This window comes from Carassius auratus, chromosome 13, assembly GCF_003368295.1.
Source record: "Carassius auratus strain Wakin chromosome 13, ASM336829v1, whole genome shotgun sequence".
NCBI classification, from domain to species: domain Eukaryota; kingdom Metazoa; phylum Chordata; class Actinopteri; order Cypriniformes; family Cyprinidae; genus Carassius; species Carassius auratus.
Genome location: NC_039255.1, coordinates 2816946 through 2832730, shown reverse-complemented (window position 1 = coordinate 2832730; position 15785 = coordinate 2816946). Strand labels below are relative to the sequence as shown.

General features: G+C 33.2%; 1 long non-coding RNA gene across 1 annotated transcript in view; it reads right to left on the bottom strand.

Moving 5' to 3' along the window:
• Nucleotides 1–810, bottom strand: part of LOC113112349 (uncharacterized) — an 8717-nt gene extending 7907 nt beyond the window's left edge. The window contains exon 1 of the long non-coding RNA XR_003293418.1: nt 770–810. This is a non-coding gene — a long non-coding RNA (uncharacterized LOC113112349). The remainder of the gene's footprint in view (nt 1–769) is intronic.
• Nucleotides 811–15785: the final 14975 nt, after the last annotated feature.

Here is a 15785-nt window from a genome sequence, read left to right as displayed (position 1 = left end):
ATGTATGTATATTTAAATTAGTAAAAAAATATATTTCCTGACTTAATTAGGCCAAATCAACAATATTCATAATTATGCATTATGACAATAACATCTAACAAAATGCATGTAAATAGGTCAAAGGGTTTGATTGCATGGCTTCACTTTTCTAGTGTTTCCGCTATCAGATTCATCGGTGCGTTTCACGGGAATGATTTGATGTATAAAACCATTTCTAATAATATTCAACCGGCACACCTTAAAAGTCCTTTGTACCAAATTTCATGAAAATCAGACAAAAGTTGTTGTTGTTTTTTAATGTTTTTAACAAAATGTAAAACTGCCAAGTGCAATGACCAGCATGATGATCTTTGTATTTAACCTTTTTTATAACTCTCTATTTAATTAAATAAATATGAGTTAAAAATTTAAATCTTTCTGCCTTCAGGGGAGATTTATCAACTATCCAAACAAAAACACGGCAGATTCAGAAGAACTCAGTGCGTAGTTGCATAACCGTCTCGCTCACACTGATGTGATTAGTAGTTCTCACAGCAGACCCAAAACTGACTCATGTGTTTCATAACATCCTCTGAGAGCCAGAGACAGAGGTCAGACATGATCGGGGTCAAAAGCATCGGAGAATCAGGGCAGAAGAGCTGGACAGGAAGTGGGAAGTGCTTCCTGTAGAGACTGTAGGGCTGGGTTTCAAAACATCATAATCATAACAATCGAATATTATAGAGGATGCAAACAGCCTAAAATGAAAATGTGCTGAAAATGTGCTCACCCTCAGGTCATCCAAGATGAGGATGAGTTTGTTTCTTCATCAGATTTGGAGAAATGTAGCATTGCATCATTTGCTCTGCAGTGAATGGGTGCAGTCAGAATGAGAGTCTGATAAAAACATCACAATAATCCACAGCACTCCAGTTCATCAGTGAACATCTGGAGAAGATGAAACACATCCAGCATTAAGACACTTTGAACTTCAAACTGTTGCTTCCAGATAAAATAAAAGTCCTTTGTCAAGCTTTCATGTTCAGATTAAAAGTTGAAAATTTGTATATAAATTTTTTTAATACATATTTACGTTGTTTAACATAAAACAAAAAAAAATCAAAATAAAACACTTTTTTTTTTACAAGTATTTTATTTGTTTACCGGAGTGTAATGTTATCAATAACATATATCAGGGAACGTGCAAATATGTTGTGAAATTGAAATATTAACTTAGTTTAATCTCAAATTTCTTAACATAACTTCAAGTAAATATTTAGCTCAAAGGGGTTTAACTTATTAAAAGAGTGAAATGGTGATAAAAGTGTAAATGGACACAAATTAAAGTATAAATAAACTGTAGGATACTTACTACTTAGTGGTCTCGTCCCAAATCGATCGACTGTGAATGTGCATTATTACAGGAAGCTTTCTTGTTTAAGTTTTAGATGTGAAAAATAATTACTAATAAATTAAATCATTTGTGAAACCATAAAAATTCCAAAAATTGCACAAAAATTGCACAAAAAAAAAAAAATAAAAAAAATAAAATATATATATATATATATATATATATATATATATATATATATATATATATATATATATATATATATATATATATATATATATATATAATATTTTATTTTATTAACCTGCATGTAATGTAATGTAGTTGGTCTGAGTTGATGAAAAACTAATAATTATTAATTATATCATACAAATTTTAAATTACATTAATTTACAAAATAAAACACTTATGTACAGTTTAAAAAAAAACTAATCTTGCTATTAAACTAACATTAGTTGAAACTGTGAATGTTTCATTCATCTGCCCTAGGCATGACACGTTATCAGACATCAAAACAGAACGATATTGAATAAATGGTCAAAAGAACTTCTTTTGTTCATGAAGATTAAAAAATGACATGCAGATGCATCACAGTAGGCTGAAGATTACCAGACTTTCACAACAACAAACTTGTAACTGGACGAAAGAAAATAAGCACAAGAATGGCAATGAATCGGTGGTGGGCTGAAATGAAAAGGCCCCGGGTGAATTCTTACCCACTCTAAAGATTTGGCATCGTTCGCTGCGGGAGAAACAGTAAAAGGCTGGATCTGAGCGGCCGCCAGAGGAACGAGCCAAATATTTCTCATTTGGACCTGACCAGCCGATGACCCTCCTGTTGGAGAGATGGAAAAACAAAAGCACTGGCACTGAACCGAGCGAGAGGAGAGACAAGTCTGACGAGCATCTGCAGAGACAGAAACAACAACGAACAGTTTATTGTCTTTGAGTTAAAAAAGGACAGTTGATACACTGCAAAAAAAAAAGTATTTCCCACTTACGTTTTGCTTTTCTTGCACAAACACCACCTCTAGAGAATGGCTTAAGATATTAAGTCTTGCTTTCTGAAAAATGCATACAAATAAATGAGTTTAAGCTCAGAGCAAAAAGACTGTGTGTCATTTGTCACGTTTTTAACAGGGTTGCATCAAAGAAACAGTAAAAACAGCAAATAATGATTTTTGAATTGTACGTAATTCCTGAATTTTTAGCATCATGTCTCCAGTGTCACGTGATCCTGCAGAAATCACTTCAGTTGTTATGTTTATGACGAAAGTTTGTCATGTTTGGAAACTGGAAAAGAGACTGGTGCATTAATCGTCAAAGAGACAAACAGTGGAAACCACAGGAACAAACAAGGACAAGAACTGAACAAAGAACAGAAACTATTACATTATTACAGGAATTATGACACTGATATGTTGATTTGATGCTCAAGGGACATTTCTGATTTATATAAATGTTGAAAACAGTTGTGCTGCTTCATATATTTGTGGGTATACGTAATACTTTTGTTCCGCAGGGATGCATTAAATTAATAAAAAGTGACATTGAAGACTTCTATGAAGCAAATAAATGCTGTTCTCTTCAACTGTCTATTCATCAAACAATCCTGAAAAATAAAATGCGTCACCGTTTCCACAAAAATATTGTGACTGTTTTCAACATTGATAATAATCATAAATGTTTCTCGAGCAGTACCGTATTTTTCGGACTATAAGTCGCACCTGAGTATAAGTCGCATCAGTCCAAAAATACGACATGATGAGGAAATAAACATATATAAGTCGCACTGAACTATAAGTCGCATTTATTTAGGACCAAGTGAAAACATTACCATCTACAGCCGCGAGAGGGCGCTCTATGTGTTCAGTGTAGACTACAGGAGAACTGAGCAACATAGAGCGCCCTCTGGCGGCTGGAGACGGTAATGTGAACTCTCGGTTCATTTCTCTTGGTTCATATCAAATTAATTTTCATAAATAATCTGACTAAAAGTGCAGGACCAGCCAAACTATGAAAAAAAGTGCGACTTATAAAAATTAAAAATAAATCAGCAAATCAGAATGATTTCTGAAGATCATGTGACACTGAAGACTGGAGTAATGTTGAGGAAAATTCAGCTGCGAAACACAGAAATAAATTACATCTTACTATATATTCACATAGATAACTGTTATTTTTTAATAATTATAATATTTAAAATTTTTGACTGTATTTTTGATCAAAGAAATGCAGCCTTGATAAAAAAAAAAATAAAAAAAGTCACTTCTTTCAAAAACATTAAAACATTTCTCATTTTGGAATGGTAATGCATAAACACTTAATTTATATGCATTTTTCAGTAAAACAAGATTGAATATATTAAATTTCCTTCTCTAAGAAATAATCTTGATTTTTTTTTAAATTTGGTATTTGTAATTGGAAACGAGAGAAAAATACTGAGAACTTTGCAGTAAGCCTTCACACTCAATATCATTACTTTTCCATCAGGCCTTCAAAAGAGACATTCTTTGAGTTCTGGCCAAACCAACGAGAGTTTTCAACAAAAAACACAAATGAGGAGAAGCTGAAGGCGTTTGAGGAGCGCTGGGTTTGTTGAACCTTCCAAAACACACATAATATTCAACAAGCAGGGGCCAGATATCATGTGTGAGTGCGATGTTTCTCCCCGTTTGGCTGAAGAATGGCTCAGGGCTTCCAGTGACAGAGAGGAGGAGCCCAACGAAGTGTGTTTTACACTCAACGCCCTCTGAAAAAGCTCAGAAGAGAAATGCACCACATATCCGACAGCTCTGCAGAGGCCTGCCTCCAATTATCCCAATCCTCCCCAAAAAAAACACTAAAATATCTGACCGGCCGGAGCGTTTGATGTTGCCACGCAATGTTTGACAGAGAACAGGACGGCTTTGAAAAGAGAGGTCTGTGTGAACTTGTCAGCCCCTCGTTCAACATTTAGAAACGAGGCTCGGGGAAGCACATGCCATTGGATTGGAAGCAGCTGCTGAGTTGAAGAAACATGGTTTTAAACAGGGCTGTATGTGTCAAAACGTCTAAAAACGCTGCTTAATAGATGCCTGTATGCATCACCACAACTCTCTGTGCCTCTGTGATTTGCACTCAGTAGGAAATGATGATGAACGGTATTATGGGTATTGTGTATAGTTGCCCAACTAAAAATTTGTAAGATCTTTTATTAAGAAAGGATGCATTAAATTGATCAAATGTGACATAAAAAAAAAAACCTAAACAGAACTGGTAACTGGTGAGATATAAAATCAGAAATCTATAAGAAAGTCAGAAATGCAAGGTTTTAATTTGCAATTGCAAGATATAAAAATTTTGTGAGATATAAATGCAGAATTGTGAGTATCAAATTATGAGATAAAAAGTCACAATTTGCCTTTTTTATATTTTATTCCTTGGTGAGAAAAAAAGATGTAAACTCAAAATTGTGAGAAAAAAATTGCAAAAGAATTGCAAAATATAAACTCAGAATGGTGAGAAATAATGTCCGAATTGTGAGATAAAAAGTCAGAATTACTTTTTTTTCTTGCATTTTGAATATTTCACAATTTTCCGGTTTTTACAGGATAAAAAAGCAGCTTCTAAGAAAATACGTCTAAAGATATAAAATCTTTAAAACGAATAAAAAGAAAACTATAGTGAAGGAACAAAAACGAAATACAATAATATAAAATCAAATCCTGTCCGACATGGTTTTCTCTGATTCATTCAGAAGTGCGTTATTCACAGACTGTGAATGCTTTATATATTGGCTTTTGTTTCAGATGTTCTACATTCTCAAGAAACACAAATGCTAAAGTGTTTGCTTCAAAAGACATTAATTAGAGGTACTATGTGTCTTGGCTCCTGATAAGCTTTGTATCATATGCATGTTCGTGTCAATGACTTGACCCCAGGAGAGCGACGCAAGAGTGTGTGAGTCACATAATCAGCTATTGTTTGGATCAGCACTGCATGCTTCATCAAACTAAATCAGGCCCTGTGTAAACACTCTGAGCAATGCTGATGACCGAGAGCCATCTCTCATCAAACGCTGCTCACAAACAGGAAGAAACAGGGTGGAACTTTCCAAGGTTTTGGCTCCCGCTCTCGTGTCTGAGAGTTTGAGTACACTGCTGTGAGCGTGTCAAGTGTCAAGTTGTGTGCTTAAGGACGCTTTAAATTCGAGAGGAATGGTGCAGCATTGTGGGAACCACATCAAAGGCGTCGGAAAACTCTGGGCTTTGTACCAATGTTTGCACGTCCTGTCATTCACACGTAATAAACAACATTGTTCGGCTTTCTGTGGCACACGTGTGAGCCGCTTTTCAGTTTGTTTATCATTTGTGAAGCGCTAGTGACTCATATATAACACACTTCACCTTTAACGCAAAAACAAACAGGCTAGCAGAACGATTGCAATCTCCTTCTGTGTGAATGATGTGCAAAAGCACAACATTAGGGAGCCGCCGAAGCCAAGGATGAACTACTGCAGTGTTCTCCTCGTTTCTCTAATGCTGCATGTGTGCAGATGTACAGGAAGCGTTTTGAAGAAGGCACCATCATTACTTCACATTTTAAATGTCCTGTTTGGATATAATGAGCATGCATTATTGCTCATACTTCAAAGAGAAGTTCATAAGCTCTTCTGAATAATGGAAACCCGCTTGTAGCAACAATAGAGATGGAAAAAACAGTTGCTGTTTTCTTTTACTTGTTTTGAATACAAAGCGTGTGCTGTCTGAATGAATTTAGCGAGAATCGAGTACATGCAGTGGGAACAGCTGCCCAATTCAGCCTGGTGTTTTTCTAAACCTTTTTGCCGTTCTTTCTGCATTGAAACATTAAAGGAGATTCAGGACTGGAACAAAATGTGGGCGAATAAATGACGACACCTTTTCAATTTCATTGAATACTCCTTTAAAGAAAACTTAATGATGAGCACAAATGCACAAAATGCATTTGAGAAGTAGAATTTCATTAAATATTAACATATAAATTCTCTTTGTGGCAAGGTTATTTTAATATTATTTACATACTATTATAGTATTAAATAATATTTTGAATTTGCTTTCATTTAAAAATGTTCAGTTTTCATTTTTAGTTAAAGTTTTAGTAATTTTTATGATGTGCTTTGTTCATTTTTTTATTTGTTTTTAAACTTGTTTTAGCTTATATATTTACTTTAAATTATGTTTATTTTATTTCAGTTTATTGTCAAGGCAACAATTCTAATTCTAATGTAATTTACATTTTACTAATTATCATTTACGATTCTAATTTTAAGTTAATGAATATTTATAGTTTATTTTATTTTATTTCACCTTTATTTTAATTCATTAATTTAAGAAATCTTAAATTTTGACAATTTCAACAATTCAACAATTAATATTTTAATTATTTTAAAAAATTCATTATTATTTCAGATTTAGATATTTACTTTAAATTACATTTATTTTATTTCAGTTCGTTGCCAAAGGACCATTTCTAATTCTAATTTAATTTTTTTTTCTAATTATCATTTATGATGCTAATTTTAAGTTATTCAATATTTATAGTTTATTTTATGTCAGCTTTATTTTAATTAATTAATTAAATGTTTAATTTGGACAATTTTAGCAATTATTATTCTAATTACTTTAATTAACAATTAATTTTTAAAGTGTTAGTGTTAGTTTTAGTTTACAATATCAACACTGATTCGTGATTTTTGCTGAATGTGTAAAACTGGCAGTGGGTTTTGCATGGGCAAACATCACCATTATCTTCAGACATCTCATTGTATTTAATATATTTTTTTCCTTCTTGTTTCTTTCTTAGTTACTGCTCAACAGTACAGTAATTCAAAAGTTTATGCATAAAAGTCTGTAAAGTGGGTAAGATTCATTGTGCATTGTTTGCGGTGAGAAACTGGACTAAATAATTCTAAATGCATGAGGTCTTTCATTACCCTAGATGACACAGAAATCACCCAACCTTTTTTTCTTGGAAAGCTGAGAACCACACACCCACACCGCCCAAACCTCCCATGAACACCTGCTCTCGTGCTTCATCAGATGGCCGAAACAATCAGGTGACAGCTGTGACTCATGACAGAATGACATGTTTGCATACGTCACACACACACACACACACACACACACACACGAGCTGTAGCTGTTCTTCAGGTTCAGCAAGCAGACCCTTTTGTTCCAAATGTTGCCGGTCAAACAAGCCTTTGGCAACACTGAACATGTGACACACAAAACATGTTTTCACTAAATACATCTTGCTTAGAAAATCTGAAAAAGTGTCAGAAAAGAATGCATGACAAAGATGAGTATACAATTACTTAGTATTTATGGGAGTTGTGGAAATGCCTTGGTTATTTTGTCAAAGATGTTCGTAAAACAGATTCTGAGTGATGACGAAGTATACACATGTATATGGACTATCACTATCAGCTTGTTGAACAGTGTTTTTTTTGTTGTTGTTGTTGTTGTTGTTGTAGTTGTGGATAGGAAAAAAAAAAGGAAGTGTATGAAGTTCAAGAGGTCAGAGACACTTATTCGCAGTCTTGTTCAAAACTAAATTACAGTGGTGCAGGATATTGTAATGCATGTGTGCAATAGTTTGGTTGGCCTTACAGTGTATAGTACATGAGCACTTCTGCATTCACAAAGTGCAGATGGCAAACCCTTCAACCATTTCTGATGCAATCATGACAGTGCATTTCCTGGTAACCGTAACCTTACACACCCACCATTATACCTTCCTGGGTTGCAAAAGCATTTGAATGCTGATGTGATGGAAACCGAATGCTGAGACTTTGTCTCGCTCCGTTTAAAGACGGATCGAGTTGCACAGTCCTATCTGGAGCCCAATTGTTCTCATGACACACAGAGCAGCCGGCACAGACACTGATGTGTTTCCCAGGCAATCTGTTCAGATGAGCAGACACAACACATGCATGTCACATGGATGAGTAATGTTACTGCATGCACAGCGGGAGGAAGAAAGAAATATACTCCCTCTCAGTTGATGTACTAATGGAGGCATTGCAACCTCATGAAGAGAAGACTGTAAACTGCTAGGTCCTGAAGAACTTTATCCTTTAAAACTCCAACTTCTGCTGGACTGTCTTCAGTGACTGCACCTTCAATTCCCACGAGTCTTCTGGATCACCTCCTGATCGCTGGCAACTTCTGTTTCCTAGAAGTATTTAAAAGGATGGAGAACACAAATTCTTGTGTATTAATTTAACAAAGCATTTATTAACCTTGAAAAGAAAAAAAAACCTCACCATATACTCCATACTGCTAGGGTGTTCATTTGGATACTTCAATTGCATTAGTCTGAAGATGAAAACAACAAAATTTAGCCTTTGTTTTTGTTTTTTTTTATTACATGAAAAAAAAGTCAGTCTTTATCTTCTTATGGGAAATACAGGCAAGCAGTCAATATGGGATTCTAACAAATGGTACACACATCTGGACCCTGTACAGTAAGACCCAGAAACATAGTAAGAACATCAGTAAAACAGTCCACGTGACATCAGTGGTTAAACCATAATTTTACAAAACTACAAGAATACTTTTTTGTGTAAACAAAACCAAAACAGCGACTTTATTCAACAGTTCTTCTCCAAATCGCATCTTCCACCATTATCAACAGCACGCAAATAATTACTGCGCATGGTGCTGCTGACCTAGAACACGCATGCGCTGTGAAGCCCATTTTTAGAACAAGAACAAAACAACGCAAAAGAACAAAATAAGAGCCCCTTTCCTGCACTAACTCACTTTTTTTGTGTGTAAAGTATGACTTGCAAACACATCTGAAAAGCCAGAAGTAAACGTCAGTTCTGCATTAGGATGATTATTTTTATTTTACCTTAAAGTTGCATCGACTTAATTTGTTGTAAAAATCACCTGCTGTAGCGCACTGATAAAAAGTGTTTCATTCATCCAATTAAAAAAAAATAGGGTAATGATTCACATCTATTTTTTTACTTGAGACAATGTTTTTTTTAATTTTTCATTGGATCAAGTAAAAAAATATAGATGTGAATCATTACCCTATTTTTTTTTTAATTGGATGAATGAAACACTTTGCATCTTTGTTTTATTCCCACCAAAATTATTTGATTTTAAAATGTATTTATATAGCATACTTTTATTCAGTCTCACTGGTAAAGACTTATTTTTTTAAACCAAATTTATGAATGATTCGACAGAATGACCCAGCTCATATTCTAATACTATAGACTGCATTTAAAAACTTTGCACAGGCTGTTTAATGCTGATAATGACTCTGTAATGTGTCTTTACACAAAAACTACATGATGTAAATGGCCTAGAAATGAAAAATTGCGAAAGTGTGTGCGCAGATTATGAATATGTGGGTACAGATTCAAAAACCGAGATTACAGATTACAAAATCTGAGCGCATGGATTGGAAATTCTTGGGCTAGGATAGGACATTCGAACCAGAAAGACACAGCTTACATTACATTAAACATAAAAGGTTTTTGTTTTTATGCTCAACTAAAGTGAAATAATGAGCATAATTTCCACTTTGAGAAAATCGTGTTGCTCTTGCCTTGACTCGCCATGACTGCCGCACATACTTGAATAAACCGTAACACACTCCGAACTCCCGAAATGAGTCAAATGATTCGCGATCCCCAAACTGATTTAAATGATTCGCGAACCCGCTCCGATCTCCCAAAATGATTTAAATGATTCGCGATCCCCAAACTTACTCAAATGATTGGCGAACCCGCTCCGAGCTCCCGAACTGATTAAAATGATTCACGCTCCGAACTCCCGAACTGACTCAAATGATTCGCGATCCCCAAATTGACTCAAGTGATTCGCGAACCCGCTCCGAACTCCCGAACGAACTCAAATGATTCGCGATCTCCAAATTGACTCAAATGATTCGCGAACCCGCTCCGAACTCCCAAACTGACTCAAATGATTCGCGATCTCCAAACTGACTCAAATGATTCGCGAACCCGCTCCGAACTCCCAAACTGACTCAAATGATTCGCGATCTCCAAACTGACTCAAATGATTCGCGAACCCGCTCCGAACTCCCGAACGAACTCAAATGATTCGCGATCCCCAAATTGACTCAAATGATTCGCGATCTCTAAACTGACTCAAACTGATTAAAATGATTCACGCTAGGAACTACTGACTCAAATGATTCATGCTCGAACTCCGAACTGACTCCGAACTGATAATTAGCATATTTCCACTTTGGGATATGGCTCATTTAGATAAAAAAAAAAAAATTCAGAGCACGAATAACAGGCTAAAATAGTGAGGTTTCTTGGATATCAAATAAAAACATGAGCCTTAATCACAATACCTCAGGGCTTCAAATAATTTATTCTAAGCACGAGTCCTTTCAGAAGGACGGTTGAAAATATCTGTGTCGATTGAGACACATTTATAGTGATGCACCAGGAGAATGTAAACGATTTACTGCAGCTGCTTTTTGCTGAAGAACGGTTGCTATGGCAACTACACGGCCAGCGCTGCTGACCTCAAGCTTTCCTCTGAACAGATTCAGCTTCAGCTTCAGTGATGCTCAGAAGGAAGTCCAGTTGTTCCTGCACAAATGCAAGAGGACTCTGTTTTGAGTTGGGCTTTTAAACAGATGCATTCAAACTAAATACGTAAGATTTATGCATTTGAATTGCATTTGAAATTTCCATTCATTTGCATTAGATATAGACTTAATGTGATGCTTACTTGGCAGTCATACAGAAATAAAACAGTTCAGGTTTCTGTAATACTAATAAACTGAATGTGTTTCAAATAAGCATTAACTGTACAATTAAAGTGGTTGGAAAGTTTCTATGCAACTCATTTATGCCTAAATATATTTTTTGAGAGTGCATTATTTCTTACGCTTTCAACTAAATGTTCAATACACTAAACTTTACATACATATGAACTACTGAAATGAAATGAAAAAGACTTTTCCATGAATATAATACCCTTTAAAGACACATTAACATGACTATAAAGCAGAAACTGGTCAGATAAATAAAAGATAGCTTTAATGTTTGTTTGTAATTAGACGTTTTTGCCTATAGATTAACAGCCAATAGCACTCAAGGGAATTTTAACATAGAAAGGGCACTAATTAGGTAATTCTGCACATTTATTAACTTGCATTATGAATTTTACATACACAGCTGTGATTATATCTGTGAATGGGAGGCTGTGCTGATGCCAATTTCGTACTAATCAATTTGCACTTTAGACAGCCGAGACATCATTTTCCATTCATTAAGATGTAATTTGTTGTTATGAAGCAGACAGCAGCCTTTGACACTGAATTTAATTTCATCCCAGACTCAAACATCCTTTTCAGATCATGTTAATAAAGTATTGAGAATAAATAAAGACATGCAGATCGAAGTTCAACAACAGAAATATCTCACTGCACAGAAAAAGAAATCAATTAGCATGCAGCACTAAACTAGTTAAATTACATTTAAGAGGCTGTTTAAGAATCCTGTTGAATTTTTTTTAATGAATGACAATTTGACATTATCGTGTTGTTTATAGTATTTTATTAAACCAAATTTGAATATCCAACTGAGGAGAAAACGGACCAACTTGATAAAGACCGACATAGAACATTCGTACAACATTCGTACAACATTCGGAAAACATTCTATAAACAAAGTAACGATAATAGAATGTTCGTTCAAAGTTCTCTCTCAGGTAACAAATGTAGGATATATATAAACATTGTGGGATAATCATTTTGAAATGTTGCTAAAATTGTTGCGATTATAACGTTATCTAAACGCTACTTTATTTTTGAATTAATATATTTTACTCTAAATATTTTAACAATGTTAAATGTCCAGTTTTCTTATTAATTAGAATGTTAATTAAAGGTTACTCAAAATGACATTCTACTGCCAAAATATAATGTTATTTTACATTTATTTAAAAAAAATCTAAAAACATAAAAATTCTAGTGATTTTGTGATTATAAGTTTATTTAAAGGTTGCAAAAATGTTTCTTACAACGTGCATCTAGTATAAATAAAATCATAAGGCTGTTTTGAGAATGATGATCTCAAAATAGTTTCTCAAATGTTACGGAAATGTATAAAAAAATATATTAATAAAGATATCAGAACACTATATAAAGATTACTTTAAGAATGTTTTGTCCTTACATTTAACTTTTCAAAAATGTTAGATAATGTTGCTGAGATCGTTTCCTGTTATTTTGGCTCGTCTTTAATAATGTTATAAAAACATTAGCACAAAAATTAAGCGTTAATCTGTTTCTTAAATATTACTATGTTCAGAGAACATTAAAAGTAACATTAACGTTTATAAAAGGATACAATTTTTTAATTGTATCATTTAAAGTTTTTCCTAATGTTACAAAAAAAAAAAACTCATTCAAATATTTATATCTGTTTATATCTCTTTCAAATAATTTATGCCACTAACCTGATGAATATTGTCAAATCCAGCGATCAGATCTTCTTTAAAAGAGTTGATTAATTTAATCTGCATGAGGACTTAAGCATTCTCCAACTCCTGGAAGTTGCACAAGATTTATTTCAGTCATTTTTGTGTGCATTAAGTATAAATGAATGTGTTAACCGACATTCTGTTAGATTTTTGTTGTTAATTTTATGAGCCACACTGTGTAAAATATGTTCACTACTTCAAAAGGCTGTTTTGATGTGTTCTCTTCAGTGTTTGATCCTCAAAGCTGCTTGTCCATCCTCTGCTGATTGTTGCTATGGTGATAATAAGAGTGAAGCAGCCTTTGATGTGCATCTCACACGCAACAACATGAAAGTGAACACAGCGACTGAACGACTGCGTCTTTCTACCAGACATGCTGTGTATCACCCAACAGTTTCTGGGTGTTTACATCTTTGTCTTTATTATTCATTTAATAAGAGTTACATTAATTAATTAGAGTTCTTTTGATGTCTAAATCTGAAAAAAAGTGGGACAATATGATCTTATTTTATGATAAAAGTAATTTTGTTTGACAATAATGATATATACACTTTATTTATTTTAATTTTAAATAAAAAATGTAAAACTAAAACCATTATATATATCCATATATATATATATATATATATATATATATATATATATAAACTTATACGTAATTTTTTATTTAGTTTATTAATTAAAAAAATTCAAAATCTATATTGACAAATAAAAAATGAAAAAAATACATACTTTAAAATACTTATATTAAAAATACATTATACTTATTTCAATTAGTTGCCTAGGATGCATTTTTCATTTTTATTTACTGTAGTTTAACTTGATGTAATTAAATAAGTCAAAATAGACTGAAACAAAAATAAATAAAACAAATAAAACAAAAAAGAATTATAAAAATTCTATACAAATAATACAGACATATTAAAGAAAAACAACTAATAAAAATAAAATGCAACAAAATGAAGGAAAAAAAAACTACTATCTCACTTATACTAAAATAAATGAATACTGCAATATACACAATATAGCAATTGATATAATTGCCATTATATATATTCGCCATACTGTCCAGCTCTAAATATAAATAAATACTATATTCCTGGACATTCTCAGTTGAGAAAAAATAAATTCCTTAAGGAATAATTCAAAATTTAAAATGATAACATTTTAAAATAAATAAATAAATAAACGATTCCTTAAAGGAATAGTGTTAAAAATAATAATAATAAATAAACGGTCAATTCCTCATCCTCATGTCATTTTAAACCCATATGATGAGTAAATGATGACAGATATTTCTTAGGGTCGGCTCTCTGTTTAAGATAAACTGGAGGTGTAGATCAGGACGGAAAAATCTCTAATTCATCAGTTTGATGAGGTAAGCACAATAACAGCACGGCTTTGATGTGCATCTTCAATCTGTAACGAAGCCTCTCATATCAAGGTTAATGAGAATTCAGCTAATTCTCTAATCAGCTTCTTTGAAATGTAAAACAGCAGCGTGTTCTTTGTCTGGGTAATGAGTTTGATGAGTGAACTGGAGTGAACTGGAGTGCTTACATCATCATAAACATCACTCCATCCCTGTAAGGAGCTCAATGGCCTGTCCTCTGATTATTCATTGGCACCTGAAGGACAGGTTGAAACTATAAGGAGACGAATGATAAATAGTTTCCTTGTTTTGTTTTGTTTTAAACCAATGGCCATTTTATTAGGATTCCATTGTTTCCACGGTAACCAGCTTCCATCCTCCAGCCTAAGGAACATGAATTCTTTAAATGACAGCCTGAGATATATTTTTATGTCATGATCATAGATTTGGGTATGAATCTCAATCATAAACTTAATCAGGAACCCATCTTAAATATTTTTTATTTGTAAATGCCAATTAATTAATTACATAAAAACCCTCAGAATTAAAAAAAATGTAACAAAATGAATATATTAATAAATACTGAATGCTAATTTATTTTTAATAATACTAAGATAACCATAACGCTAAGCACTTATGATCTAATAACCAGGGTTATTATAGATTATTAACTATACCCACAAAAAAATTGTTATTTGAAAAAAAATAATAATAATTCTAATTTCTAATTTTCATTTAGTTGAACTAAAAGTACTAAAATAATTAAAGGTTAATACGCTAAAATGAAAAAAATAAATAAAAATAAAACAAAAACACAAAATTACTAAAACTTTAAAATTAAAGTGAAAACTGAATTCATAACAAAAGAAAAAGAAATATTGACAAAAACTAAAGAAATATATCAGTGATACTAAAATAACACTGCTCTTATCCCATTATAACTCATGTTAACTTGTTTTTCTCTTTTTCTGAGAGATAACAGACAAAGAACCTGAGCTAGAGAGGCATGAAATCATCATCCTCATCGCTGGCTCCGTCGCTGCGGTATATAACAACAACAGCGTGTGAGAGAAAGTCACGCTCACGCTGCGATCGGCCTTCTGTCTGCAGTTCTGAGTGAGAAGTGTCTGGATGAGTAAACTGTTTACAGTGCTGAAGAGAGAAAACTCCAGATGAACACTAGCAAACCGAGCTGAAACATATGGAGGGATCGAGAGAAAATACACGATGGATGAGTTCATGCGACGCTCTTCTCACAGTTAAACAAACGTTGTTCCAGTAACACTAATAGAACATTATGTGAACATTAGAAGACACATTAAAGGAACATTCCATTTGACCGTGTTGGGAATGTTACTTTTGAACATTTTAAAAACAAGTTTAAAAAACGTTAGGCAAACATTAACAACTAAAAGGCTAATGTTACACTTTGAAAAGTTACATTTGAACATTCTGGCAAAAAGTTATGAACAAATTATCTTCCAGTAACTTTAATGGAACATCCATTCAACGTTATCTGGTCAAAAAACATTATTTATGCATCGTCCATAGAACATTATTTTCTGAAACTGATTAGT